A 27,963-nucleotide genomic window follows, 5' to 3' on the forward strand; every position below is an offset into this window, starting at 1 on the left:
AAACGGTGCACAAAATAGATGACTTTTTTTTTTACAAGTAATACGTGCGTAAAACCATCTCATAAAATTGTAATTATTTAATGGATGAAAGATCTACGAATAATTTGTCGTTAATATTTTAATTATATATTGGGAAGTCACTCGAATGTACAATCTCTAATCCTTCATTTAATTTTTGTTTGACAAAACTCTCTCAGTGATTTTTATATTTGTAAATGTTATCGTTTGCAATTATTCTATACTATGTTTATATTAAATTGTTCTCAACTAATAACATATCATTTATATGTTGTTAATTGATCCGTCATAAATGTTGTTTTCCGTAATTCCTTTCCGTAATTACAGTTCGTTAAAGTTGACTGTAATTTTCCCGAGTGGAGTAACTAATTTCGAAGAGCAGAAATTGAGCTACCGCGTATTTTATTTCTTTTGTTTCCCGGACCCCCGATACGCGAGCATCCGTTTGCTCATGGCGAACAAAGTCACGCGAGGATAACTCAATCATCTCCCCCGTGCATTTCTTTTTCATTCGCCTTTCTTTTTCTCGCGAGCGAGCGGATTGAGTGAAAATAACGCGCGGGGCGTTCAATTTACTCGTTTATTCAGATGAAAATTACTGAGACGGCAATTTTGCCTTCCGCTCGTTACACGACGAAATGTACAGAGCCGCATGACGTAGCGAAGTATTATAACGAGTTTGACTTATGGTAAGTACGGTAACAGAGTTTGATACGTATTTAAGATTATACGTATCCCGTTGGCGAGCTGATTTATCACGCGAGCAGCGATTTAATATCCTCGACAGGGGTAATGATATAAAACACTTAAGTCACGATCGCTCGACATTACGGCCAGCATAAACATAACGCTTAAAGTAACATAAGTATTAAGCGAGCGGTGAGAATTAAACCTAAAAATGTCAACTATTATTAGGATATAAATTGTACCGGCCACTTCAAGCGTGGCGATTCTCGATGTTAATGTAACTTCTTATCGATCGCCCATAACTCAAGTTGCACGGATCTTGAAACTTCGTAGAGTAATATTACATCCGTAATGGAAGGGACTCTCTTAAATTGGTTAATTACTCTTTTTAGAAATATGACTTGTCCGTGACGATTGCGCAATTGCGATCCTTCTTCTCCGTGGGTGGTACGATATTATCTATTCAAGTGCCGTTTACGCGCCGTAATTTCTCGAGAAGTCCTGCCGATTTCATCGCCACCTCCCTCGACGCCTCCGCGTCAACGAGCGAACGAACCCGATTCTCTCTCTCTCTGTTCCCTCGGGAATTGGTTTATGCACTTGGGCGATGCCAGACCGTCATTCGACAGCGGCGAATGTAATCCGACGATCTCCTCTCTTCCTTATCTCGGAATTGAGTAATGGCCCCTTGCCCAGTTTGCGTGTGGGTCGGTAAACTGCTATAATTCGCCCACGTCGACGCACATCCACTCCCCGGTACTCTGTTAACATTAGCTCTTCACACGTCTCTTTTACCGCACCCCTTTCTGTCGTTCTGATGCTCTTTACGATCGGCTTGATCCTTATGATTATGATTCGTTTATTATTGCGAATTTCTGTCTTTAAGTATCAGAGACTTCTCTCAGAGAGTTGCCCCTCTTGAACCCTGATAGCAGAAAGAAAAGAAAATACAAAAATATCTACCTTTATGTTAGGCAAACATGATTTTACAAATTATTATTTTTTTTTAATTTAAAAGATGAAAAGGGAGAGCGGTCTCCGTTTTTGTATCTTTTATTTGATTACATTGCTTAATTTCCGTTATATAATTAACGCTCTAAATTATTTTAGAAACTTTTCAAAATTTTCGTGGGAAATAAGGAACGATCGTCTTCCCTAACTTAGCGGATGTAGGTCAAGATCTCTTGCCTCGTGCCGAAATGAATGTTCGTAATCAATGACACCTCATTAGCCGGTCGACGCTTTGCCTAACAGCCTGCGGCATGCTGTGTCGATTGAATTAGCCATCGTCAGCGTGTATGCGCGCGTGTGTGTACGTGACGTAATCCGTCTGTCTTATCGCGTGCGCCGTTGTCCGTGATGAATTATACCGGTTGGGATTAGGGACGTCAATCACGATCGCAGAAGGAAAGAGGAAAGAAAGACATCGGGAACCGGTATGCCGATGTCTACGACAGATTCTTCTTCTGAGGAGGAGTCGATCGAACGCAACGTTCCCAGTTTGCAAACGGCTAATCACGAGATTGTTGCAATTCACCGTTGTTATCGGTGTGACGCGTACAGAACCGTTCGAACGGTTATCTGTTAATTCGAGTTTGCTTGTGAAAAATTCACGTAAAAGTGCCACGCGTGTATCATGGGGGGAGAAAAAAGAAACGTCGTATTCGAATTATTCAGCGAGCGGATTAAGATGCGTCGCGTCTGTCGCGACTTGTATTTTCTGTTGCGCGCAGCGCGCGATACGGCGATACATGCGTCGCTTGTGCAACATCGTAGATTTAAATAAACAAGATGATGAAACCCCGATGGGTTAATGCACAATTTAAATTTATACGAATTTAAAGCAATTCAGATTTAATTTATCGATGCATTACTCTGTGCGCGTGTAGTATCGTGACATACGTATGTGCATTCTAACTCGTACATCTCTCAGCCATTGATCAACTAATTACCATACTTGGCGCAAAATATTCTTTACGGCACGATATTTTATATCACATGTACATGATTCTGTATGAGAATCGCGCGTACAAACGTATTAAATACAAGTAAGTTTGATGTCAAAACTCAAGAGGAAAATTATTATGAGATAACTTATATTGATTGTATAAAAGTGGAATTAACGTAGAGAATTTTAAACACTTTGATTTCTATGCCATATAATTATTTTCTGCTCCATCTGTGTAATTTGCCGGCGATATTCACTGATAATCGATCAACATTCATATTTTATCACGCGGGTATATAATTTTGCACTATATTTTAATATTATTGCGCGACGTGCCACATATTTCGACCTTGTTGCATATATAGTCGGCGTAAAACGTGTAACGATTTTTCTCACTTATAGTTTTATATATATATATAAAAAAAAAAAGAAACTTAAAAATTTTATCAACGTTAATTCATCATTTATTAAAAACTGAATGTAATAAATTATAATTTTTTATTTTACATTCATTTTTTATCTTCATAAATCTTTATAGCCTTTAATAAATCACTCAACGTTACAATTTGCAGATACGCATATAACTAAGTAATTTTCCTCATTATATTATTAAGTATATTATTAATTGAAACATAACGTTATGTACATTTTATGGAAGAAATTGGTAATCTTAAAATCTCTATCGTCTCTTTTCTGCGCGTAAATTTTTTTCTTCGAAGGAAAACGAAATTCATACTTACGCATACGCACCGAGAGATCGTTAAACACGGAGGTTCGCAGCGCGCTGGCGTGGTTTCTCGCTAATTATGCGGCCTGTCATTAAGACGCTCGCGAAACCCGAGGGCACTGGCGACCCACCGACGTTGCACCGCACAGTCCCGCTGTTTTTCATCCTCGGCGTCATAATCACGCACGCTTTGTATCGCCGCATTGGCACCTTCTACACTCGTTAGTGTTCCTTCGTTCACTCGCTCATTCGCGAGAGAGCGAGAGAGCCGGTATCTCGACGACGCACTCGCGCGCGTCGTAAGTATATTTTAAGAGACGCGCCATTTCCAGCCAATTTGCATCTGAATACGAGCGTCATAATGGCCTGAACTTTGCATACGTGACCTTGTCGCGTGTATGTATCACGGGCAGAATGTGCCTTGGGAGAACACCATCGTCGTTCCACCGGCTGTACGGTCGCTCTTAATTACGACTATTAATACGGAACGAAAGCATCCTCTCGCCGCGCGGATGGAGGAGCGTTTGCTCGATAATACGTATGACGTGCTCTATAATTTGTAAGATAGGCCACTAAGATATGTTTCCTAAAGATAGTTGATTCTCGACTTTCAACGCAATTTTTGACTTTTTCTTTCTTTTGTTGTCCACTAATCGATAGTGCTTCTTCGTACTCGAGGTATATCTCGGCGCTATTTTATGTTTTAATTTAATATAATGAATGGTCGGAACCATTATTTTCATACTTTTTGATATGTATGTTCCGTAAAACTCACAACGTTCGCTTCAGGCATTACTCACGAATAATTGATATCCATTAGTTATTCTGAGTAATTGTTTGAATAACTATTGTTGGCTCGGGTGATATATTCGGCTCATAAATATTCATTATATCATTATTGTTCGTGAGATGTAAAAAGGCGCGTCGCCGCAAATCACGTTGCGATTTATTCTTTCGAGAGAGATTACGTAATCCACAATCTTTTCGAAATTAAGTTTAATTCTCATAAATCGCTTACGATAAATACGCGGAACGAGGTCCGGCAAATTTACAGCTCGCGCAAACGCGCCGCAATCGAAATATAAGCAAGAAGGTTTCTCCGGTAACGAGCGGCAATTATTATAAGAGCGATAAGTGTTCGTTGCTCGCGCGAGGTGGATCCCGTAGCGGCGGCGGTCGCGAAAGAAATGTTTAACCGCCATAAAATAATCGACAAGTATTATCCGGTTTCTGCTTTACAACTTTGGGTGTCGTTGGCCGCGATGTTTTTCATCAACTTCGCACCTCGAGCCACGACCGCGAAGACAAAATTGAATTTCGAATCAACTCTGCTCTCATTCTGCTTTTACGTGCTAAAAATTTAGAAAGTTAGGAGAAAAATTTCAAAGAGGTCGGTCAGAGAGGTTCAAGAGAAATATACGTCGTAAATTACATCTTGTTAAATCCTTACATCCTTTACGTTTTGGTTATTTATTAATTTTTGATTTTAAGATACTCAAGTAGACGACGTTATTCACATTCGTTAATTACCACCGATGCTCGTTCGCGTACTGTGTTAATTACCGTTACACGTTTACTAGACTGTTAAATAAATTAACTGTACCGAGTTAAAATGCAGACCCGTTGTAACTTTCAGCTTTTTCGCTGACTCCTCGCAAACGTGTTATTTCTCCGGGGGAAAACTTGTACCCGGGGATTTTGCGTAGAATTTATTGCCACCGCGCCGCTGCTGGCATAAATCGCGAATTTAACGGGCGCGTTCATTCGTCGAAATTCGTTCGATGAGCCCCGGCCCGCGGTGGAAAAAGTATCGGGTTTTAACATTTTTTTTTTCCAAGGGCCGGAAGCGCGCGCTTGTTGTTTCGCGCGGCTTGTAAAAATAAGGTTCGTCTAACAGTATTGAAAAGTTTTTAACGATTCACCAATGGAGCCGTCAAAGCCGTAATTCCTGCCCGTTTTACTCCCCGATACCATTCCCCGCTGATAGTATCGAATGGCTGCCGTCGGATTAAGTAGATCGACCACGGTTAACGTTGCACGGCAAGTGTTCTCTGCAAGTCGGCATACAGCCGTGGCTAGAAGTACTTTGTAGCTTGAATAAATCGTGTTAAACCCGAGAAACCTCTGTTTCACAAATCGAAAGGTAAGAAATAATGAAACTTTCCGCTGAGCAACAAACATTGAAACGCGACGCAATTATCGAAGAGATACGCGGTGGTCTTTTGTAATTTATAATAACGTCGACTATTTTGCTTTATTGAGATTATCGAAGGGAGCTTTGCACTTTTGGCCAAGGCTGTATATATGCCCACATCTCGAGGCCTATATCTCGCGCTGGTACATTACGCATTATCGAATACAAGATAATAACAAGATATTATAGTCAGCGTTTAGTCTGTTATAATTGCGGATAAGTGGGTTAAAGCGTTGGTATTAATCCGAGTATTGGGCATACCGCTCAATTGTTGAGAAATAACGAAATAAGCGGCTCAGGTATTTTGTTCCATCGCGGAATTTACAATGCGCAAAACAACTCGAGAATATCTTAGAAAGATTGAAGCTTCGGTACTTGAATTATTTAAAATCTGCTTAAATCGGAACGTATTTGGAGTAATCTGCGACAGTGATCTGATAACGTTTAGAGAAATAGATGTCCCTTTCCGAAGTGTGTCGTTCATTTTTATACATGATGACTTGTCACAAAAATTTCATTATAATCAATATTTTATTATAATCGTTTGCGATGGTTTAAACGGCAGAATTCATCAAGTGAGTAATTTGAAAATAAATATAAAATTATGAAATAAAATTTTTAGGAAAATTATAATTAATTGCTAACCTCACGCGGACACGAATTTTATTTTTTTTTTCTTTCTAACAATTCCAATTTCGACAATTAAACGTCGGGAGCATATCAAAAAACGAATCACCGAGCGAATCGTCGCGTCGAGCGGATAATGATTGTCAGGATCGAGTTTTGAGTTCCGAATGGGTCAACTTTACGTAGCTCGGTGATATTACATTATAACCGAGCGTCATTGGACGATCCCGAGAGCACGCGGCGGTGCCCCGACATAGTTTACAAGTGCGCGCGACGATGCACGTGTTATTACAACGCGCGGTAAACTAATGGCAGCGTAACGTTATCAGGTGGGTCGCGTCGCGTTGTTGGCCGCGCTCGTCGTTGACATCGCGCCGCACTTATGCCGCCGGGGTTATCGTGTTACGCATTCGCGTGGTATTCCGACCACCTGGCTCTCTGTCGGTGGCACGTTACACGTAAATCATCGCGCGAGAACGGAGTCATCGCTGTCGCTCCGGCCACTTCAAATGTCAGCCCTGTAATCGTATACCCGGCGGACGGCGAGCCCACTTGCGGATTCCGGCTAAAAGTTCTGGCTCGAGTTCGCGTCAACTTTTCTCATTCTGCGACAGTAAACGCTTGCTCGGAAGTATCGGGGTCGGTGTAATGGCAAAAACGACCGACGATCCTTCTGAGCAAAGATACTTTGATAACCTGCAGTTTTTTCTCTGTGCCTGGTAATTTTCTTGATAACTTTATACTTCAATTTCTTTAAACAAAATAAATTCTTGAATTAAAAAAGAAACATTTAAATTGTAACGTATTCAAATTAAAAAAATTGAACGTTAAACGATTTAGAAATGAGTCTTCGAATGTTATTCTTTCGTCACAAAATCACTGAAACTTTCCCGCTAAAAATAGTCCTGTGTCGTTTGTTGTATAACAACTTGATCTTTCGTCGAGAAACTAAAGTTAACCGGATAGACGGGCTAGCGAGAGCGAAAGAAGACTAACGTATATATAACATACGTATATGCGCTTGTAAAAGATATTAGTATAGTTTCGCTAATACCGGGGACATGCTATTATTATTCCCACGACATTCCGCTGCTTTTCTAGTGGCCATAAAATCCGAAAGATTAGCATAGAACTTACGGCACAAGACATTCGACGCATACGTCACATTTCGCGAGCGTAATGTATCCTCGGCATTGTTGCGAGCGCCATAAAATCCGTCTGACGCCTCTTCCGCTTTTGTCGCGGTTCGCTCCCCTATCGTCCCACCGTTATCTTTCCGCGATTGCCCCTCAATGGTTATCAAGTGGGATTATACTCAACACTTTCCAGCGCGCGCGTCGGTAGTCGTGGCGCAACCTTTACGCATTAATCGCCGCTATTGTCGGTGTCGAAGTCTCGCGCGCGGCTCTCTCAGCCATTCTCGCGACTTAGCGGTTGTCTCTCGCATCGTGCAACACGCGAGTGGTCATCCCGGAACACCCGTAGGGCTGAATTTACGGTTCTCCAGTCTTGCGGCCGCGGGAATATATCTTCCTTAACACAAGGTAGCAACGAAATTAACGGCGGTCGCGCGAACTTTATGATCGTCTGTACCCCTCCCTTTCTCTCCGCGCGCGGTCTCTTAATTCCTTTCCGATATCGCGGGTAGGCGTTTATTTCCCTTTTGCGCGTATCAGGCGTCCGTGACTTGCGGCTTACGCTCCTCGTAACCCATCGATTACGCTCTCATCCCGTCTCGGGTAAGAGGGTAAGAGGGAAAAGAGGGAGAGAAAGACTGTTCCCCTCATCCGAATCCCTCTCCGCGCTGGTAACTTCCAAACGATTGAATCCGCGTGCCGCGCCGCGCCGACTGCCTATTAGTTTCTCATCGGCGTATTCCTTGAAATGCTACCTGTGCGCCGCGCCGGGTATCTTGCGCGAGGATTTATGACCGCGACTCGTAATTCAGTGGGCTTGGAAAAGCGCGGCGAAGGTGGCAAGCCATTTATAATCGCGGAATTACGAAGGCGGTGAATCATCATCAACGAATAACGAAACTGTCAATGCGATAGACTCGTTCGATGTACCTACCTGTTCCCAGTGTACGAGTGTCTGGAAAATTTATTGAGACTAACGATAGAGATTAAGGAAGTTGCATGATACTTTAGTGAGACTGTCATCTTCAATTTTGTGTCGAAGGAAGGAATGTTCGTGCCTCTTGGATTGGAATACGCGGAATACGAAAATATCGCGAGAAATCTCGCGGAAGAGAGAGATGGGGGAGGGGGAGAGTTCGATGAGAATATTTTTATTTTCGCGACTTCCAACATTCTACTCCTCCGCGGAATGTCCGATCGAAAGGACTTATGAAGCACAGCGCTCGTTGACGACGATATAGGCGCATGACGGGCCGTCGCGCGCGTTTTCCCAAGGACCCGTGGGGTGCCGTGACGGCTTTCTGCGGCATCCGCGGCATGAGGAATGTAACGGGCGAGGATCGGGAAATCGGCCGAATGGCTTTTTAACACGGCGAGGCGGTTGAATTATCGAGGAAGCGCGAATGCAACGCGGTCCGATTACATGCCTAGAAACGTGCATCTCGAAATGCGTGCGCTCGGCAAACGAAACGTAAAGCCGTCATCGCGCCGCAATTTCCGGCAAGTGCCGGACGGTGCGTCATGCCGGTGCATACGAGCTTCTTCGGCGTGTTAATCGTTCCTCGCTTCTGTAGATAGATCGTAAAAATAAAAGACAGGCGTACGCACGAGAATATGCATATACATACCGAGCGCTTTTATGCGCCGCACCGGGGCTCGTCGCTGTTTTATTACTGAGGCACTCTATCGTATATCACTTTTATATGCATCGGTGCATATCTATTCTCTTTTCCGTGTGTGTCGAACGACGGCGGTATAATCGATTCAAAGGTGGCATGGCTATCGAAGTAATAAAATTGTCTTTCTTTTTCGCTTCATAACTGCTTCGAGTTTTATAAGTGCATTTTTTTTCTTTTTTCTTTTTTCTTTTTTTTACGTCGCATATGCACTCTTTTCGCTTTAGATCTATCAAAGTTTACGGAATCTTAGTTTTTTTTTTTCTTTATTCAAACTTGTGAAAGGGCAATAATTTTCGCGTTTTGTAAGTTATTAAGATCGATGGGTTTATCAATTCACAAGTTTTACAATAAAAACAGCGAAACGTTCCATTTGCCGCTCAGTTAGCGATAAATTTGAATAGATCTTCGAGTATCACGAAGATGTTTTTAATACTGTAAATTTAAAAGTTCTAAAAACAAATTGTTGGTCTTTTATTGAGATTTTTGCCAAATTAAGCGCAGATTTTACAAGAGCGGACGTTCGTTGTCTGCTTTTTGCCGATTCTAGGACACCGTATAATCAATCAACTTTGATGAGTGCTTTCGGGTCGATGTAAACTTGCGCAAACAAATATTTCCAAACGTCGAGCGGCTCTGCTACAAAACGAGATAACGCGAAAATGAATAGCGCACGATTCGAGGGATTAATCGGACACGGATTCAAACGAGAGAGTGAGAGAGACAGACGAGAGTACTTCGATATTCGATTTTGTCGAAATCGTGGTCGAGGGACGACGGGGCAATATCGTGGGAAATGTCGACCATGCGGAGCGGAGCGGAGGTTTACAATCGTAAACGCGACCACTCCCATTTGATCAAATTTTAATTCCGCTCGTGTCTGCTTAGCATAAGCGGCGGCAATGCCGTTACACAATGCGCCGGTTTAGCACAGTCGAGAGTGGCTGATATTCATCTCATTTACCCGACGATCTCCAGATTACCAATCCACTCCGGGTGCATTGTTTGCCGCTGCAGGAACCAACAAGTTGCATTATCGGGAGTTGTTGCCTGTACAGTTTAACGTTATCGCGAGAGATACGCGTATAAAGTGCCTACCATTTCTGTCGAATCTACTGTTAATCCCTTGGTAAATGTCAAATCGATTTTCCCTGCAGTGGTAGTTTAATGCGAGACCGTTAAACTGTTCTTATTTTCAGTAATAAATTGGACAAATTTGCCTTTTTTAAATCTCTGATAAATTTAGCTTGACTAGATATCTTGGATAGACATTTTTTTTCTAAATACGACGCGCTTAAAAAATGAATTGGAAAAATTAAAATTAGAATATTGTTTATATATATTTCTTTTCATTCTGAGGCTTCTCTTTATATAATAGCCGTTTGTTTCGAGATAAGCCAAGGCATCGTTCGCAACTAATCGTTGCGCAAACACAGTCGCCGACGAAGGAACGCGAGGTGGCAATAAGTAAACGAGAAGGGTGAGGGAAGTGAAGGGATATATCAGCGAGCTAATTAAATCGCTTGAGGTCGCGCTACGAGTTTAGACGCGTGGGCGCGTTGCAGCGGATTCTTGGCCCCACCTTGGCAAGTGCGGCTCATTTACCAGCAGCAACGAGCAAAAGCCGGTGCACGCCTGCTTCGACGAGAAAGAAGGAATTTGCAGATAGAGCGGAAGACCGAGACGCCGGGGCGAGAGAAATTTATTAGCGGCGCGCCGGAATCTAGAATTCTGTTTTTCCTGAATTCTAATACAACGTCCGTTTAATCGCCGAGATATTTAAAGCGGATATGTAAAACACCGTGACAAATGTATGTGTGCAAGAAACAAAAATCGATCGTCAAATTATCTGCTGTTCGAGTTAAGCCGCGGGCTTCGCGAACATTTCTATATAATCGTCGGCGTCTTTATTCGCAAATACGTCGACTTTGCGTTACCATGTCTTGCCGGCCTCGGGAACGCCGCGCCGCGCCGCGGCTCCGCCGCAATTTGAATGTAGATTATCGTGCATTATCTAGACCATTATGCCGCCTCCTCATGTCGTCGTCGCCGCCGCCGCGTAGAATTTTTCCGGGAACATTAAAAGCGGCCATTACACCTGCCTGAAGTATAAACGAGGGTAACGATCCAGCACCGCTCGATTATAGTCCTCGAAAATTGCGCGGACGTTCTTTTCGCGATGTCGATCGCTTCCGAGGCCGAAACACGTTATAATTGAATTTTATCAGCGTGTTCTCATAAATTCTAAGCATTCTCCGCATAAAGACGATAGGAGGAACAATATATTTCGATGAAGACGGCGAGGAGAGGAAAGCCGAGTTGCTTATTGTCGATCGTCGAAAAATCGTTGGCTCATCAAGTTTGATTAAGTAGAAAGCAGGACGAAGAGCGCGTTTTTAAGTGTTCCTCATCCTTCTGTGGAAATTTTCTCGCTATGTCATATTAGTCCTACATTTATAAAATATATTTCACGACATTTGATTGATTGATTGATGACGATTTTCTACTACGCCTCGTCGACAATCGTGAAAGTTCCAAAAATTCTCAGAGTCAACCGCGCGACGAAAGATTGAAAATCTCTCTCGATTCCGGTGCGCATCTCGTCTCATCACCTCCATTATCCGAGGCCGCTTTCAAAAGCGGAGAGAAAAAAAATGCCTGTGATCTCGGCCCACGTGTCCCGATCCTCGCACGCATTCTGTCAAGCACGTGCGCGTAAATTCAGGCGTTTCAACCGTTGCCGCCTCTGACGTTTGCGGACCGTTGCGCTCGTTCGTCCAACTCGCCACATCCTTCTTCGGCTTCTCTCCGGCGATAACACGAGACACTTTTGCGTCGCACCGGTTGATTATCGCACGCAGGCGCTTCGCCTTCGTCTTCTTTTTCCCTCCTCCTCTTCTTCCTGTCTTCTTTTTTTTTTTGTTTTGCAGCTTGAGCAGCACTCGGCCTGCTCGAGCATGTCTTCTTCTTCTGGAATTTATCTGTGCCTTTTATTAACGGATTCTGTCCTCGGAATGACGCTGATCTCCGGGTAATGAAAATATCGTCTAGCTTATTAAACCGAGAATCTAATCATTAAGTTTTATGTTAAAACCAGACTTTGAGCCAGTTATATTGAGATAGGCGTCGTAATATTGACAGGCAGGGAATCTAGTTTCCGAGAAGACTCAGACGCGATTAATTCAAAATTATTAATTTAACATATCCATAGTCTATTGCAATTAAGAAAACATACTTTGCCAGTTCTGCAGTAATTAAATGAAAAAATGTAAAAATAATATAATAACGGAGCAAGCTATCTTCTAGTAAAGCAATCGCTGCAATTTTATACATAAACAGTTGGGCGTTTCTTTTAAACAGACGCCGAGTCGACGCCAAAGATCTACGTTATTTTCGTACATGCATTTCTCTCATTGAAATTTTGTCCGCGTTTACTTAACTTATCTTGAGACTGCATTCATAAATCTTTCAGCTAACTCTTGCGTTTCTCTCGAAGAACCATTGAATTCTTCATCTTTCCTCGCGTCTGTAATTTCTCGAACGCAGATACATTGAAGATGTTAGCCATGTATATACTAATGATTATATCAGATGGTCTGAAGACGGACTTTAGGATCAATAAGGGATGACTCGAGGAATTAATTTTGAGAAATGGCTTGTCCGTTCCTCGTGAGATACGGGCGACAAGTGAAGCGCGTTTGCATTGCCGGCTTCACCGACAATACCCGCCTTTCATTCGAATTGATTAAGCGAACGATGATTGCATATTGATGCAATAACGGTGGATTCCCGAGACAATGAAATCTTTGTTCTTAGGTAGAGAAAGGTAACGCTATTGCGAAAAGCGGCGTTACGTAACTATTATGTTGTACCCATCGGTTACTCCCATTTCGCGGAGTCGTTCTCTGTACTCTATAAATAATCGCGAGCGCTTTCTCTCGTCGATGATTCATCGGCCAGGTTATTATTAGGAAACGCGATTCCGAAGCCGAGTGAATTATTGAAGGATCGAAGGTCCCGAACAGGTTGGTAACATAAATAACTTCTCGTCTATAGTATATTACGTGTTGAAATATGAATTTCTGGAACGAATCTTTTATAAATTAATACTGCGGCGCAAGGAAGTAAAATAAATAAATTGACGACTCGATTTTTTCTTAACGATAACGTTCATGTGTAAACACGAACGATCGGCACATCGGTTGATAATTCGTAAAGCGCTAATATTTGACTTGTTAACATTTAATTTATAGGAATATTTTTGACTGTTTGTCCGACTTTGCCGAAATTAAGATTATTTGTCTGACTTCGTTAAAATTAATTGCCGTTTTTACGACTCGACAGTCAAGGTCTCCACGTAGGCAGACGTTTCGGAATGTAATCGATCAACAGATCAGAAAAAGAGGAAGAGGGAGATAGCGTCACAAACGAACGGTGGATACGGCTTTACGTCTTTTGTGAACCGTGTTTCGAAACCGGGTGAGCGTGGAAAAAAAACATTGCTGCCTTCCATTCGTATATTTTATCGGTCCGTCGGAGCATCTAGACCTATAACAAATGCTGAATTATTCCGGTTGGTTCGGCACATGTGCTACTTTATTCGAGGCGCGTGCCATCGTTGACGCTGAGGTTTTAATTCTTCGTCTTTCGCATGACGCACGTGCGCGCACATACAGGATTTATTAGCCACGTGAGCTGTGCGCGAGGCAAACAAAATATAGTAGCTATTATCAATTCGTTGTTTGCGCCGACATGTTGGTCGTCGTCCTGCGGATTTGTGTCCCGCGAACTCGTTCCGCGTTCGACTTCATTGGGTTCTACCAAGGTTGAAAAACAAAAGGCGATAGCGTTTATCAGTCAGCCATCATGAATTCGTTTTGCAAAGCTCCTCAACTAGGGACGCATCTCTCTCTCTCTCTCTCTCTCTCTTCTCCCCCGTCCTCGAAATCCTCGAGTCGTTTCGCACGGCAAAAATTCGCGACGCTCGTCGCGTTTATAAATCGACTTACTTAGCTTCGGATCGGATTTCGGTCGGAATTATCTGAAATCAGACTTGGGCGCGACGCGATGCAAATCGCGACGAGGCTACATCGAGGAAAGATTTATGCTAACTCGCGTACGCTTCGCGTCGATCGCGCATCACGATTCTGGATCTCTCTCTCTCTCTGTCTGTCGATTCAACGAAACGTCGACTCGAGTGTCGACCGCGAGGTAGACACTCCGCCTGCTGCTTCGTATCATTGGCTTTCCATGTGTGACTACTCGCCCGCTCGTCGGCGAGAAAGCATTATACTTTAAGTACGCTAATGCCTCGGCTCATGTTTTATTCAGGCGAGCGCGCACGCGAAAAATGTTAAATGCGCCGCGCGGATAGATAGGATATTTATTATTCGTGCCACGGTATATATCGACTGGCTCTATCGAACAATGTCTACACACCGCCGATCGTGCAGCATTTAATAACAAGTGGACATCGCGACGTAACGTACGTAATATCGACTAGATAAACGACCAGATAAGAAGATAGATGTACAACAATCAAAATTGTGAATAAGTTGTTGATGCACATTATCGTATTTGCGTGTACTTGGAATGTTTCGAGAAATTGTATTGTAAATGTAAATCTTATGAATCATTCGCGTATCTCAAAGCGGTATTAATTAATCCGCATTTTCCCGCTAATTAGTGCTTGTGTTTCCCCCGCGGCGACTCGGGGGTTTTCTCGACGTTGAAAAATTTGGAAGAGAAAGTATCGCCGCAACGTAAACGCCATGATTTACTTCTCCGTGTCGACGAAGTACGTATAACTTCCCCGTCTGCCTCTAACACCGCTGGCAGACACAGTAAAGCACTGAGCTTTACGCCGCGCCGTTGCTCTTAAAGCTCTCGGGCGTTCTTCTCGTTGTAATTCTTCGCCGTTGCTCGAAAAACTCCGCTTTAATTAATCCCTCTCCCTCTCGATCCCGCCACACGTGCTCGCCGCCTCTAAACCGCCCTGTGCGGAATTCGAATGCGAATCGTCCTTGCGGCTCTTTTCTTGCGCGTGTTTCTCAACACGCGAGTGGATATACGTTTCAGCGGAATAAGAAAGATTTCGAGGCAGCGCTCATCGAAATGAAAAATTTTATTTTCGGGGGAAGTCACGAGAACTAAATATTTCTCCATTTTAAATGTTCAATAAAACTTTTTCAATGTTTTAAGAACAGTTTTGCTTTATCACATTTATGTTGCACAGAAAAGAAATTAATATTAATATTAAATATTAATATTAAATCTTCCAAGATTTTATATTCTTGCTTATATATGAAACAATGAATTGTTGATTTGATAATAAATTTTTTTCTGTGTGTAATAAAATGAGAAATTAGAATAAAATTTATAAAAAAAATGTCCGAGCAAAAAAAGCAGCTTTCAAAAACAATAATATAATAATATAATTACATTTAGATAATATAATTCTCTGTAAATTGAATTATTTATCAAATGTGGTTTTCCGATCTAACTTGATACATATTTGCTCTCGTTTAATCTACGAAGTCAAAGTGATTTGTGCTCTATGTTTAATCGTATCTTATCGCGTCTTGCGCAACGGGAAAATACAGTTCATTATTTTGTAGTATTTTACTACGTCGCGTGACAGTGTTTACAGCCGCGCTTACCGGTATTGAGAAACATCGAGTCGCCGTTGGACGTTCTAGTGCGTACGGTAAATGATACGCGCAGACAAATTACGGCAAGCTACGAGCGCGATAACGCATCAGGCGTCGCACGCTCGCGATTCTTTTGCATGCGCTCTTTCGTGTTATCAAGTGTGCAGCATCCACCGCCGTCGTCGTCGCCGTCGTCGTCGCCGCCGACGTCACCGTCCAGTCTCACTGTATTCATTGCGTATCACGCGCAATCACCTTCGTTTCATTACCGTTCCATTCAGCGGCAATTTCGTGTTTCATCGCCGATGGCAGCCAACGACGCCGTAGATCCAATCCGCTTTAACAGACGATGAATTCCTCGACGATGAATTCCTCGACCGAGGGGACCGCATTTGCATCTCGCCGCGCTTTCACGCGCGAGGGGAAAAAATTTCTGCTCTGGAATGAGAGAGGCAGAATAATTTTTATCAAGAATTGTTGGAATTTATTATTTACAAACAATGCGTGTACATATAATTACAGTTTTTGTTTGTTGTTGACCAAAATTTAATTCTAATTTTAATTTTTATTAATATTTGCGATCTTGTATTTGGTAAATTTTATTATCGACGCTTCTCACAATAAACTTTTTTGCAAAATTAGTACAAAATGATAAATGTACACCTGACAAAATTTTATATTTTACAAATATAGTAATTATCGTTGATAATGTAAATTTATACGAACGAGAAACGTTCGTTGAAAGAGAATATTAGAAGTGTCATTCTAATATTTATTCGCCATTAAGAAAATTATGAATTTACATTTAGCTTTTGCCCATGATATTTTATTAAGGGAGTATAATACGAGCTTACGTGAAAGGTATTAATTATACTGACTGAATCAGATTCGTCAGTATAACGCGATTTCTTCACGTCATGATTATTTTCGTTATTGAGATTGGACAGAATGAGCAGGATAATGGTTGATAAAATATTCCGTTCGTATATTTAAATGAGGAAGCATTCACACCAATCGGTCGGACTTTCCGTTGACCCGACCTATCCCATTCTGTCGTCCCATCGTGACGTGTGAATACTCTCATTTAAATAAACGAATGGAATATTTTATCGCGGGGTTATCTTCTGTTATCGCGACGCGCCTGAATAGTGAGTTTTTTCCTTTTCGAGCTGTTTTAGAACATGTTTACACTGCGTTTGCTTTCAGAAGTTGCAATTTCCTTTGGAACATGACCGGAATACCAGGTCTTTTGAATCGTGGTGTAAGATACACGAATCACATTTTATATAGAATACGAAAGAAAATGCTAAATTGAATATCATTAATCTGCTAGTCAAATTATTTGACTGCAACGGCCAGTAAGGTTCTTAATTTGTGATATTTATAATAATAATTCTCTCAACGGTCTTATTTGCATTAAGCAGACCCAAGTTCTTTTTATCAAAAATGCTAAAAGCTAATGGACAAACTAAAAAAAAATAATATACCGGTGCACAGTTGCTAAGCGATATTTCAGACTTCGACGAAATTGATTCATAAATGACAGGACGTAATCGCGAGGAAATTGCTTTCACGGAGAGAAATCCATAATGGTTCTACGAGTAGTATAAGTCGAGTAATATTGAAAATAGTAGAGCTCGCATATTCATATAGACCGTAGGAAATGTAAATACGCAGGCTAGTAAATAGCCAGCAGTATCTATAAATATACCGCCTTGCATCCGTATTCCGTCTGCCAGTTAACGACTTTCCAGTTGCTCCCTGAAACGACTCGCAAATACGGGCGGGCTGCTGAGCAAAACTTCACCTAGACTTCACCGGGGGAGGGGGGAGGGAGATCTACATTAGATTTTTACATCTTTCAATTAAACAAATTCCTCGTCGACTTCAACTTATTTATACTGTATAATAAGTAAATCTCGACCGGACGCGATATTACGTTTTCGTAAATCCGTCAAGAGATTTGATCCGCCGTCGTTCCAGTGCAGCGTTGTGAATCAGATTTGTTCGAAACACTACTGCTCGCAGATTGGGATCGCGAATTCCGGACGCGGAATCTATTCCGTATATGTAATAATCGTCGTAAGTGAAGAGAGATCGGAGGGTGAATCGAATCCTAATTTAAGCACTCACCTGCTGACTCACTCGCGCTCGCTTCGAGAAGCATTCCGTTAACCCTGCCGGTCACCAGGAAGCGACGGTTACTCGGTTATGCTCAGTCACTCTGTATCTTTTTCCAGCCCTTTAATCCCGTACTCCAATCCCTTTTACGCGCCATTACTGTACATTTCCTCGGCTACTTTCCGCTACGCAACGAGCGAGCGAGAGAGCGGCTCTTTCGACGTATCATTCGCAAGAAACTTATAATGAAACGTAACGAGCAACACAAATACGATAAGACGAAGGGCAAGCTCTCGATTTTGCGGATCGTACGTATACGTTGCGTGCTTATCAACGAGATCCATTAATCTACGTTTCCACGATGAGCCATCATAGATCACGCGCTCGTCAGAGGAAGAAAGAGAGAGAGAGAGAGAGAGAGAGAGAGAGAGAGAGAGAGAGAGACGGGGGGGATGATTTCTTGTGGTTCGTTCTGCATCTTCTAATAATCCCGGCTTCCGGTGGGCCCCACCGAGAATCCCATTACCATGCGAATAGTGCTTTATTTATTTGCACGTGCAGCGTTAAACGAACAGAAATTGCAGAATTGATTCCGCAAAAGAATTTCCAGTTGGAGCTCGAGTTTAGATTGGTACGGAATAAAAAAATGTTGTATCTATACTGTTGATAAAAAAAAAAACGAAAAAATTAAAGGTCCGTTAAAAGAGGAGCGTTATATACATTAGGGGCGCTTAGCAGCTGTTAACATGCATTAATATATTTATAATTGGAGTAATAAATTGGAAAGGAATAAGGTTAACGTAGTGAATTCCGCGAACTCTCTCTCTCTCTCTCTCTCTCTTTCTCGTGCATTCGGCTCTGGAAAATGCGATCGTCATCTACGACTTTAATCGTTGCGATTCAACGGGCGCGGTTACGTCTACATTGTTATCGAGTATCGTAGATCAACAGGGACACGCACTGTCAACGGGCACGTCAAAATGCGAGATATCGCGTTACGCGGGAAGCGACGGCGACACGCTGCCGGACGTGTCCATCAATACCGATTATAAAAGTTTTTTTATCTGCGCGACGTGATTTGCATGCATTACACCGGGTGCACCGTGTGATGCGCGTTGCCGCTATGCGCGAGATAAAGCGAACCCGTGCACCTGCATGCCGCCGCTGCTGGTGAAGTGATAAGCATCGGCCGCCATGGGGGAACGTGTAGCAATCAGTGCCGATACTTATATCGATATCGGACCCATTAATGCGGGCGTATCATCGCCTCGCGTATCGACGAAACGACCGTGACGCGCCGTCAAATAAATGTACGCGCAAATGCGAGCGCGCTTACTTTAAAGCCGCGACGCTAAAGTGCATCTCCATCTTTGCCCGCCCGTAATCGACAATCGCTGCTCCTCGAGTTCTTTCACGTTGTTAAGAGAATGCATCGCGTCTCGCGTCAAAGCTTTCTTAAGTACATTTTATAAAGATTTGACAGATTTGTGTAACTCATTATTTAATCATCTCTTTTACTTAATGTAACAAAAATAATTGAGCGTAGTTTATTTTTCAATAGAACAATTGTGGTAGCATCTTTTTAGTTTTTTTCGCTTTGCATATCGCATTTTTGATTTTTAAAAGTAATCAAGGGCTTAAAATTACGTTCAGTAATTATAGAGAAAAAATTCTGCATGCTGCAGCAGCCGAAAGTCATGTTTTACCGAGACAAAAATTGGTGTGACGTTGAACGCACGAATATTGGACATTTTCATGCTAATAATCCGTTATCTCGTTATGTGCCAGCTTTATTGTTCAGCGATGAGTTATCGTGTTCGGGCAGTTAGTCGTGAAATTTAAGCGACATCGCGCGATCTCCATTCGGTCGCGAATTCAGTCGCGTTTGGTTCGGCATTATCCCCGCGCGTGGAGGTTGGAGGACGAGGGAGACGAAAAAAGAGAACTGGGAATAGAAGGAGAGGAAAGAAAATGGCAAGTACATGGAAGGAGGGAAAACTACTGCACTCTTTCTACATCGATCGCTACGAGAATTCGCGCTCTCCGGGCTCCGTACTAAAATTAATGGAGCGTAGCGAATGTCGCGAGGAGCATAAGACAGTATCTCACTCTCTCTCTCTCTCTTTCCTTCCCTTTCCTCTTTTCCTTTCTACGACTTCTGCTTAAGCAATTCCACGCTTCGCGATTTCCACGCTGTGTTTTTGGCGTGTGCGTGTGCACGACCACGCAGAGCGTTTAGGTGATGTAGCGGCGTGGCGAGATACGGCGCCCGATCAAATGAAAGCAATTGCGGGCTTTGATCTCGATTTAAACCAGCAGACCTGATCGGCCGTTAGCGCGAGCGTTGTAGCTTTATAAAAGAGTTCCTTAAATTGATCGCTCACTTTTGCGACTTTTTTTGCGGCACGCCTGTTCCGCGACGATGCCACTCCGAATCGTTCGCACGTGTCCCTTTAGCGAAGTAGGAAAACGTGTTGGCGTCACGATCACCGCGCATTTATCCGGTAATTATTGCTGTTTTCCAGCGATACCGATACATTGTAGCCACATTTGCGTGACGATTAACAAGATAGATTAAGAACAACTTGTTGTAACCGAGGGGAAAATCTCGAAAGACAACTGCGTCGGTGCTGTTTTCAAACTTTGCGACACGCAGCAAGAGCGCATCAACTTGGCGAAATATTTTGTTGAGTGTCGGGCGTTAAAAAATAGCGGACAAGCGTAATAAAATAAAGTATAATAGAATAAAGTAGACAACAGGGCACAGAATAAAAAGTTTGATGAAATAAAAAAAAAATATTTCAAAATCACACGATCGATAAGAATCATCTTGACACGTTAAAAATGTAGAGTACAGTTACGTACACAGGGACTCTCTCGTTTCAGAGAGGAGGATTAAGATTAAGAAATTGGAGAAAGATGTGGAGAAAGATCGTAGACGCAGGGGACGATATCAGTGATTTATTCGCGAGACGAAAATGGAGAGGCGAGGAGGACGAGAGGTGTTCCTTGTTTTTTTCTTTTTTTCTCGGCGTCCGCTACCGATGTTACACTACGTGACGGCGATTTTAAACGACGACGGTGCGGCGTCCAGTTCCGTCGTAAGTCACTTTGCGGTCGCCTTAACAGGAAAATCAGGTTTTCGAGTGCACGCGCGCGTTGCGCAATGCCGCGGACGGGAGCTTCTCGCACGATAATAAATTGCACGTGCGCGCGGGCGCTGTGGGCTGCCGAGTTACGTAAATTCAGTAATTGCCGTCGACCGAACCGTATACCGCGGTACCGAATGCAAAATATTTATGTTATATAGGTGCACGCGCATACGTAGCGGCCGCTACGTAACGTAAGAGCGTTTGATGAACCGCTGATATTTTTTCCAAAATTTCCTGAATTTTCCAAAATTATTCTAACCGTAATAAACACGCGAAAAAGTAAACGCGTTAATCAGATACTCGCTCGAAAAAATATCGCGTCGGGGAAAAAAATAATTTGTTGCAATCTACCGAACCAATAATAGCCGATGCTAATAATTGATGCAATTTTCGAAAGAAAATTGGTACGTATTACTTTCGAGTGAAATCCTATGCGCGAAAAATAGTGTTCCCTTTCAATAAATATTATATTAGATTTATGTTTCAACAACAATTTCGGGGACATTCTGTACCTTATGAAAATTGTGTATGGTCTCGCGACAACGGCAGTTGGTGTCGAAACGATGCATTAAAGCGCAAGAAGAAACTTCTTGGCATCTTCATACTGGCGGCGCATGCTGGTTTTCTGCGAGATGGTTATTATCGAGACACTTTAAGATTTCCACGTATTTCCACGTGCGGCTAGAGAAGAGTGCGGCTATAATATGAATAACAAATAACGTGGATAGCCAAGCGCCACAAAAAATGGTACTTAACTAGTAATGTAAATAAATAGCCAAGTACCGCTTTAACGTTCCTACGTTTTTATCGTTTCACACGTGGCAGGAAGACGAATTTTTGCTTAATATAAACGAACAAATAATAATCCGTTATATAGGACTAATGAAATTAAAACACGAGGCTATAATAGAAGACCTTTGTCAGTCATAGCGGTTTTTGGTGCTGATTAATAATTTTTGTAATTTTAATTTTACAAATTTCAACTCAAATATACGCGTCGCATATTCGTTTGACTTGAAACATAATCATAAAGCCGGAATAACATAGTCATAAGACCTAATATTAATGCTGTAAGAAGCATATATAATTGAATTGGAATTTATAAAAATTAAAAAAAGAAGAAAAATTATTATTTGGCACCAAGAGCCACTATGATTGACTCAGGTCTTCTAGTCTCGTGTTATAAATGAATAAACAAATAAATAGTAAATAAATACAATATATTTTTAACAAAAACAGAGACCGTGTATTAGATTTCAAATTAATTAAATAAAAATATATAAATAAAAACTCTGAAACTATGTATTTTTTTAAATAAATAATAATTATAAAGTGCGTAATCGCGATTCTTCGACGAGCGAAAAATTACAGTGCGTTTCGTTGTTCACCCTCCTCTGACGTCCGCACGAAGAACTGTTCAGGTTTCGCTTTCGCGCCAACAAAGTGGATGCACCGGTGTAGACGGAAATGCATTTGATCACGTGCAGCCTGTAGTATTTCAAAGTAGTATCGACGTTTTATGGCCAGCGAGTTGTTACATACCAAGTGCAAGTCGGAGTGAAATTTAAGTTTCCGCGTGCAGCAACTTGTCTCTCTCTCTCTCTGAATATTTCGTTAATTAATGTGCGCTCATGCTTTTATCGACCGATCCTGGCTGTTCGACATTAATTGCGTAACAGTGCACAAAATTCGAACGTCGTTCCGTGGTTATTCATTTTAATTAATGTGCGCGCATTACGCGGCAGAAATAGCACGCAGCATCTCGCAATCTGCATTCCGAGTTCCGCTCTTTATATACAACGCGAATGTGTTTTGGTTAATAGTGTTGATGAATATAACTTGCGTGAATAATTTTTTAAGAATGAAATCTTTGTCTGAATTTCGAACTGTTGCGTTCAACAAGAATTTTCGGGAAATAAAAAAATTCCTTCAGCGTTTTGCACCGAGAAGCAAAAAATTTTTCATGTATTAAACTTTATTGGTAAATAAATATTTCCCTTTCGTTTAGGTCTTAACTCGTTTAGTTTCTTCGCAAAGTATTTAACGTCGGAATTCTCGCTGAATAAAAATCAGAGTTTCGCGTTTCGCTGCAAATTCGCTCTTAATAGCAGTTCTCATTGGACGTAGTCTATTTCGTATTATTGCGTTACGGACTGTGGCGAAGGTGACATTTCTCGGAAAGCACTCTCCGTTGTTCACCTGTTGCTAATAACCTGGCCGCGCCAAAGAATGACAGTGTCGAAAAAGCGGCATTTATGCATGCAACTTTATTCTCGCGTGCAAGCGCTCTTACCGTATCCTTGCCGCTCGTTTATCCTGGCGGATCGTGTAAAAGCGTGTGTTTTCAGCGCGAACGCCTCCATAAGGATATGCGCAAAGAATTAAGCCACGCTCCGCCGCGCTCTGAATTAGGTTCTCGACACGTGCACGCGCCAACACGCGTACCCTACGCGCCCGTTTGCACGCACCCTCGTGCATAAAACACGCCCGTGTGTTCCGCATTTTGCAGTCGCGGCTTACAGCGCGTTTTCCGTAATACCGAACGACATTCTCACCATTTTTTCCGACGCGGTCGCATATATAGAAAGTGGATGTGATAAATAAATGAAACGGAACGGCTGAGCAGTTTTCCCGTGGTTTCCACTCGTCCTTCGGCTCTTCAATGGTGAATAAATCGGATTCAAAAGCGCACGCTGCTACTTAAATTTTAGATCATTCAACGTTCGAATAATTAATCAGACGATTGAAGAGGGAAAAATCTTTAACGGTAAATAAGACTTTCAAGTAATCGTCGCGTGAGAAGCTTTGAGAGAATCACGATAAATTTTCGTTAACGTACAGTTAAAACATAGATAAAAACCTTCTTTAATTAGAGAGCGTAATAAACTTTCCCTTTTCATTCTTCTTTTCGCTGTTATTCTTACGTTAACTTACTACGTGTGTAACTTGCCATTGTGTAATTCTAACCACTTGTACCGTGATACTACACTGCGCGCTTGACTTTCCCATGCAAAACACACAATGAGAACTACCATATTCCAGATTATAAAATAAATATCTATTAAGTCATTGATCTCTCTCCGCATCTCGCTCCTTTTCTCTCTTTCTCTCTGCCGCTGCTTCTTTCGAACGAGTACACAGCTAGACAGCAGTATAAATATGTATATGCGGTTATGATGAGAAAGAGGAGGCATAACTGGAGAGCGGCACAGTTATCGTATATGGGCACAGATCTCGCTCATAATAACCGCGTGTACAGCTATCGCGCGTTCCACATACGGGGTGCCGCCATGGCAGATGCGAGCACACCTTTATATTACCTCCGTTGCAAAATTTAAATAGGTTTTGTCGCAGGAAAGTACAACGAAACGTGTTTTTTATTTTTTTTATTTTGTTGGTTGAAAATTAATATTGGCACAAATGAAACATTTCCGTCTCATCACGCGATGTAAATTTAAAATCGCATCGCGTATAGGAATATTTTTGTTTGTAACTTCAGCTTTATACCCTCATTTGAAATTTTCGACGAAAAAGAGAGCGAGAATATTTAAACAACGGAATGATGTACTTTTAGCAGTTTTAAAAGCCTACCAGACTACACACGAATTGTATAGCTCGGTAAACACGATATATTTTTAAATCGTGAATTTATTACAATAGATTTTACTTAAAATTGCAGTCAACAAAAGAGAAGTATCTTGTCACTTATTTATGCTTTCGAATTTTTTTTTTTAAGAAAAATCTTTCAATATCTCGACTTGAATTATTTATATTTCGAAACTCTCTGCTGAGAAGAAAAGTCAGCGAGGAATATCGGCAACTGCACGCTGTAGCCAGTCGAACATCCTGTACAGCCGCGCGAGCGCTGCAAACCACGCTTGTCTATCTCTTTCCATGTCTCTCCCGCGTGTCATGCCCGAGGACGATGATGAACGACTGCGATTGTAATTCCCATCGGCTGGCAATTACTTAACGCGAGATGAAGCGGTCAATGTAGGCGTGTATAGCCCGACTTTGGCTGGTACTTAGCGAAATTAACGACGTGGCCGCGGTCACGTACATGTCCGCCTTCTGCATAAGCAATAGACGGTGCACTTCGCCGTCGTCATCGTCCTCCTCGTCTTCGTAATTCACACGTACAAGATAGAAACGTACTAAATGGTGAATGTTGGTCAAGCCGTACGTAACGATCAATAAAATGAGACGAACCAGGATATCCGTCACTCACCTCCTTTCGGAATGAAGATGGATTTCACGTGATAAGAGAAAAAAATAACTTTTCAGACGCGTCATCCTGCGCTCTAAAATTTAATCGATATTTAAATGACATTTGAACGAATCAAACTAACAATAATTGCATTAACAGTCCATTTAGATTTTATTTATAATTACAATTATTGTATGTTATTAAAAACTAATAAACGGGATACTAAAAAATTTAATAATGGATTTATTATATATTAAAAATTTTTTCGTTTTACGAGCTGCATATGAATATATAAAAATTATATTTTATATCATAAATTTAAAAGATTGAAAGTACGTTGGAAAAATTGGCTGTTATAATTCGGAGCGTAGAATATTATATTACCATTTTTTTTAGCCTGCTTCTCTTTTTTTTTTACTTCTTTTCTCTCGTTTTTTTCATATTTTTTTTTTGCTCGTTGCTAGTTGTTACTTGATGTACAGTACTGTATGCATAGTCAGAACTTACGATGAGCTTCCAAGTAAGAAGGACGAGTTTGCGGACGTATAGTGCGAGCGTAAGCCGCTCTTCAAAGTATCGCTTTAACTCGTCCTTTCAGAGCTCATTCAAAACAAAGAGGCTTTATTTAACTTGGCAGTCGGAAAACAAGGTTCCATTGTGACGTCTCGCGGAGATAGCGTAAGAACAGATAAGATGAGCTTAAATATCAATGCGTTGACCAAGTAAGTGCGCATTTTTTTCTGAAACGAAATTGGAAGTAGCTTACGACGAAATTTGGAAAATAAGCCCAAAAATAAACTTTGTAATTATATATTCTCTGCACTTCTGTGCGTTCTAATTATGAATTTTTATAATTGGAACTCACAGCATTAAAATAGTAGAAAAGGACTTAATTTGTAGCTCGAGTAATAAACCTTGTTCTTCGAACAATAGGAGAGACTGGCTAGTTTTGTATCTTTTCGAAAGAGCACTTTATAAAGCTTGCTCAGGCGTGTTTCGAGATTAAGCTCGCACGATTTAAAAAATGACGGCAAGTCGGTCGTTCCTGGCTGTACAAAGCGGTCGGCGCCGTCGTCCGTTATGTCGATGGGGTGTTGCTGGATGCAGAATGCGCGCGTGTCATAAAATACCGTGCGCGCGCGGCACAAGCGCGTAATTACTGAATGTTTAAGCTCGCCCGTATGCCACACGCGCGGCTCGCGCGATTTTTCCGCGTCTCTGAATATTGCACGATCACCGCTACGTTCTCGGAATACGCCAACGAAAAACCTGTGTAATGTCGGCTCGTAACTTCTCCCGCGTTGAATAATCCGACCCGTCAAAATTATTGGAAAGTCATTCGGCGCCGACGTTCGCAAAAAAGCAAATTCGCCGAGAAAATGTAAAATTCGCGTCCTCAAAAAAACGTGAATTATTTCGACTCGTTAATCGTACTTTTGATATCTCGATGAATTATGACGTTTTGATGAGCTCTCTCGTTAATACCGTCTGCAAACCGTTTTGCAAACTTTCTACGAAATGACGGGAAAATCAAAGAGAAATAATTCATGTGAGAATATTTTAAATATGAAACATGCAAGCATATATAGATATGCGTAATTCAAAGGATAACATTCTCTGGAAAATGATATATTGAAGAAATAAAGTTTCAATTTAAAGTTTTCTTTCGTGTTATTACCGTGATTAAATGTAAAGAGGGGCTTGACTAATTCAAAGTTCGTTGAAAAATCCGGATGTCCTTCCGGCCGTAATTCTTCTCTCCTTGCTGCATCGTCGCTTCAAATGCGGCACTTTCCCGCGTAGTTTTACGGCGCGATAATATCGTGCGTACTCCCGAGTACCAGTGAGTACCGGGCGTTCCTACAGATAAGGCCGGTCGTATCTAAAACGAAACACACTCGCGGCGCGCGCGAACCGCTCGTAAATCGCCGTTATCATCGGCGAAGGAGCGCGTGTCATTAATTTATAATTCTAAAGATAGAAAGCGATATTCATTCGAGGCTCCTACCTCTTTCTCTTCGCGCGGCACAAATTCCGCTGTAGAGAAAGAGAGAAAGAGAAAAAAGAAAGAGAGAGAGAGAGAGCCCTCGAAGATACCGCGGATCAAGGTGTGTCTCGTTTGCGACGGGATAATCCTTAAAACTCCTACGTAAACAGCCGCTTGCACATGCACCTGTCGTACCTGCGACTCACCTTCGACGCCATTAGTCGTCCTACCGGTAATTTGTGGCGAGGCTCGTTAACCCTTACGCTCTTAACGTGTTCGATCGTCTTCTCTTCTTCGTGCATAATATGCAAATATGTGAGGCTGCGTAGTCCAACAGGTATCTAAAAGATAATTGATCACGTCTCAATATATCATGTGTTTTTCTTTTCGATGTCTTTAGCGGATGATTTATATGAATGTTATATGAATTAAAGTGATTCTTTTGAGTCGGGAAGTATCGTATTTACAACTCGTTAATGTTTAAGACAAATCATGATTTATATTGTTGGCGTGCATCATCTATTTAAAAAGAGTATGTTGTTTATTCACGACTTTTTTTTTCTCTAGTGCGCAGACTTTCGGAACGTTGCTCACAACTCGCGAGTAATCGAACAACATCCAGCGATCGTACGATAATAGGATTTGCTCTCGAGATACGAATTGCTTTCGCAAAAGTGCTCCAATTTGCGCGCTGGGAGGATTGCCCTTTAACTCGACTCGCTCTATAATAAGAGCGGAGCGAGCGGTATACAGTCGGTATTATGGCGAAACCTTTCGTGATATGTCACGGCGAGGAAACCGAGAAACGGGATCGCATTGCGCTCATAGCTCTC

The 27,963-nt window shown here is 41.9% G+C and overlaps 1 protein-coding gene across 2 annotated transcripts in view; it reads left to right on the top strand.

Annotated features, from left to right (window-relative positions):
• LOC105199374 (CCR4-NOT transcription complex subunit 6-like) overlaps positions 1-27,963 on the top strand; it is a 513,220-nt gene that overhangs the window by 77,378 nt on the left and 407,879 nt on the right. The gene's annotated exons all lie outside the window — the stretch shown is intronic.

The sequence above is a fragment of the Solenopsis invicta genome, chromosome 12 (genome assembly GCF_016802725.1).
Source record: "Solenopsis invicta isolate M01_SB chromosome 12, UNIL_Sinv_3.0, whole genome shotgun sequence".
Lineage (NCBI taxonomy): Eukaryota > Metazoa > Arthropoda > Insecta > Hymenoptera > Formicidae > Solenopsis > Solenopsis invicta.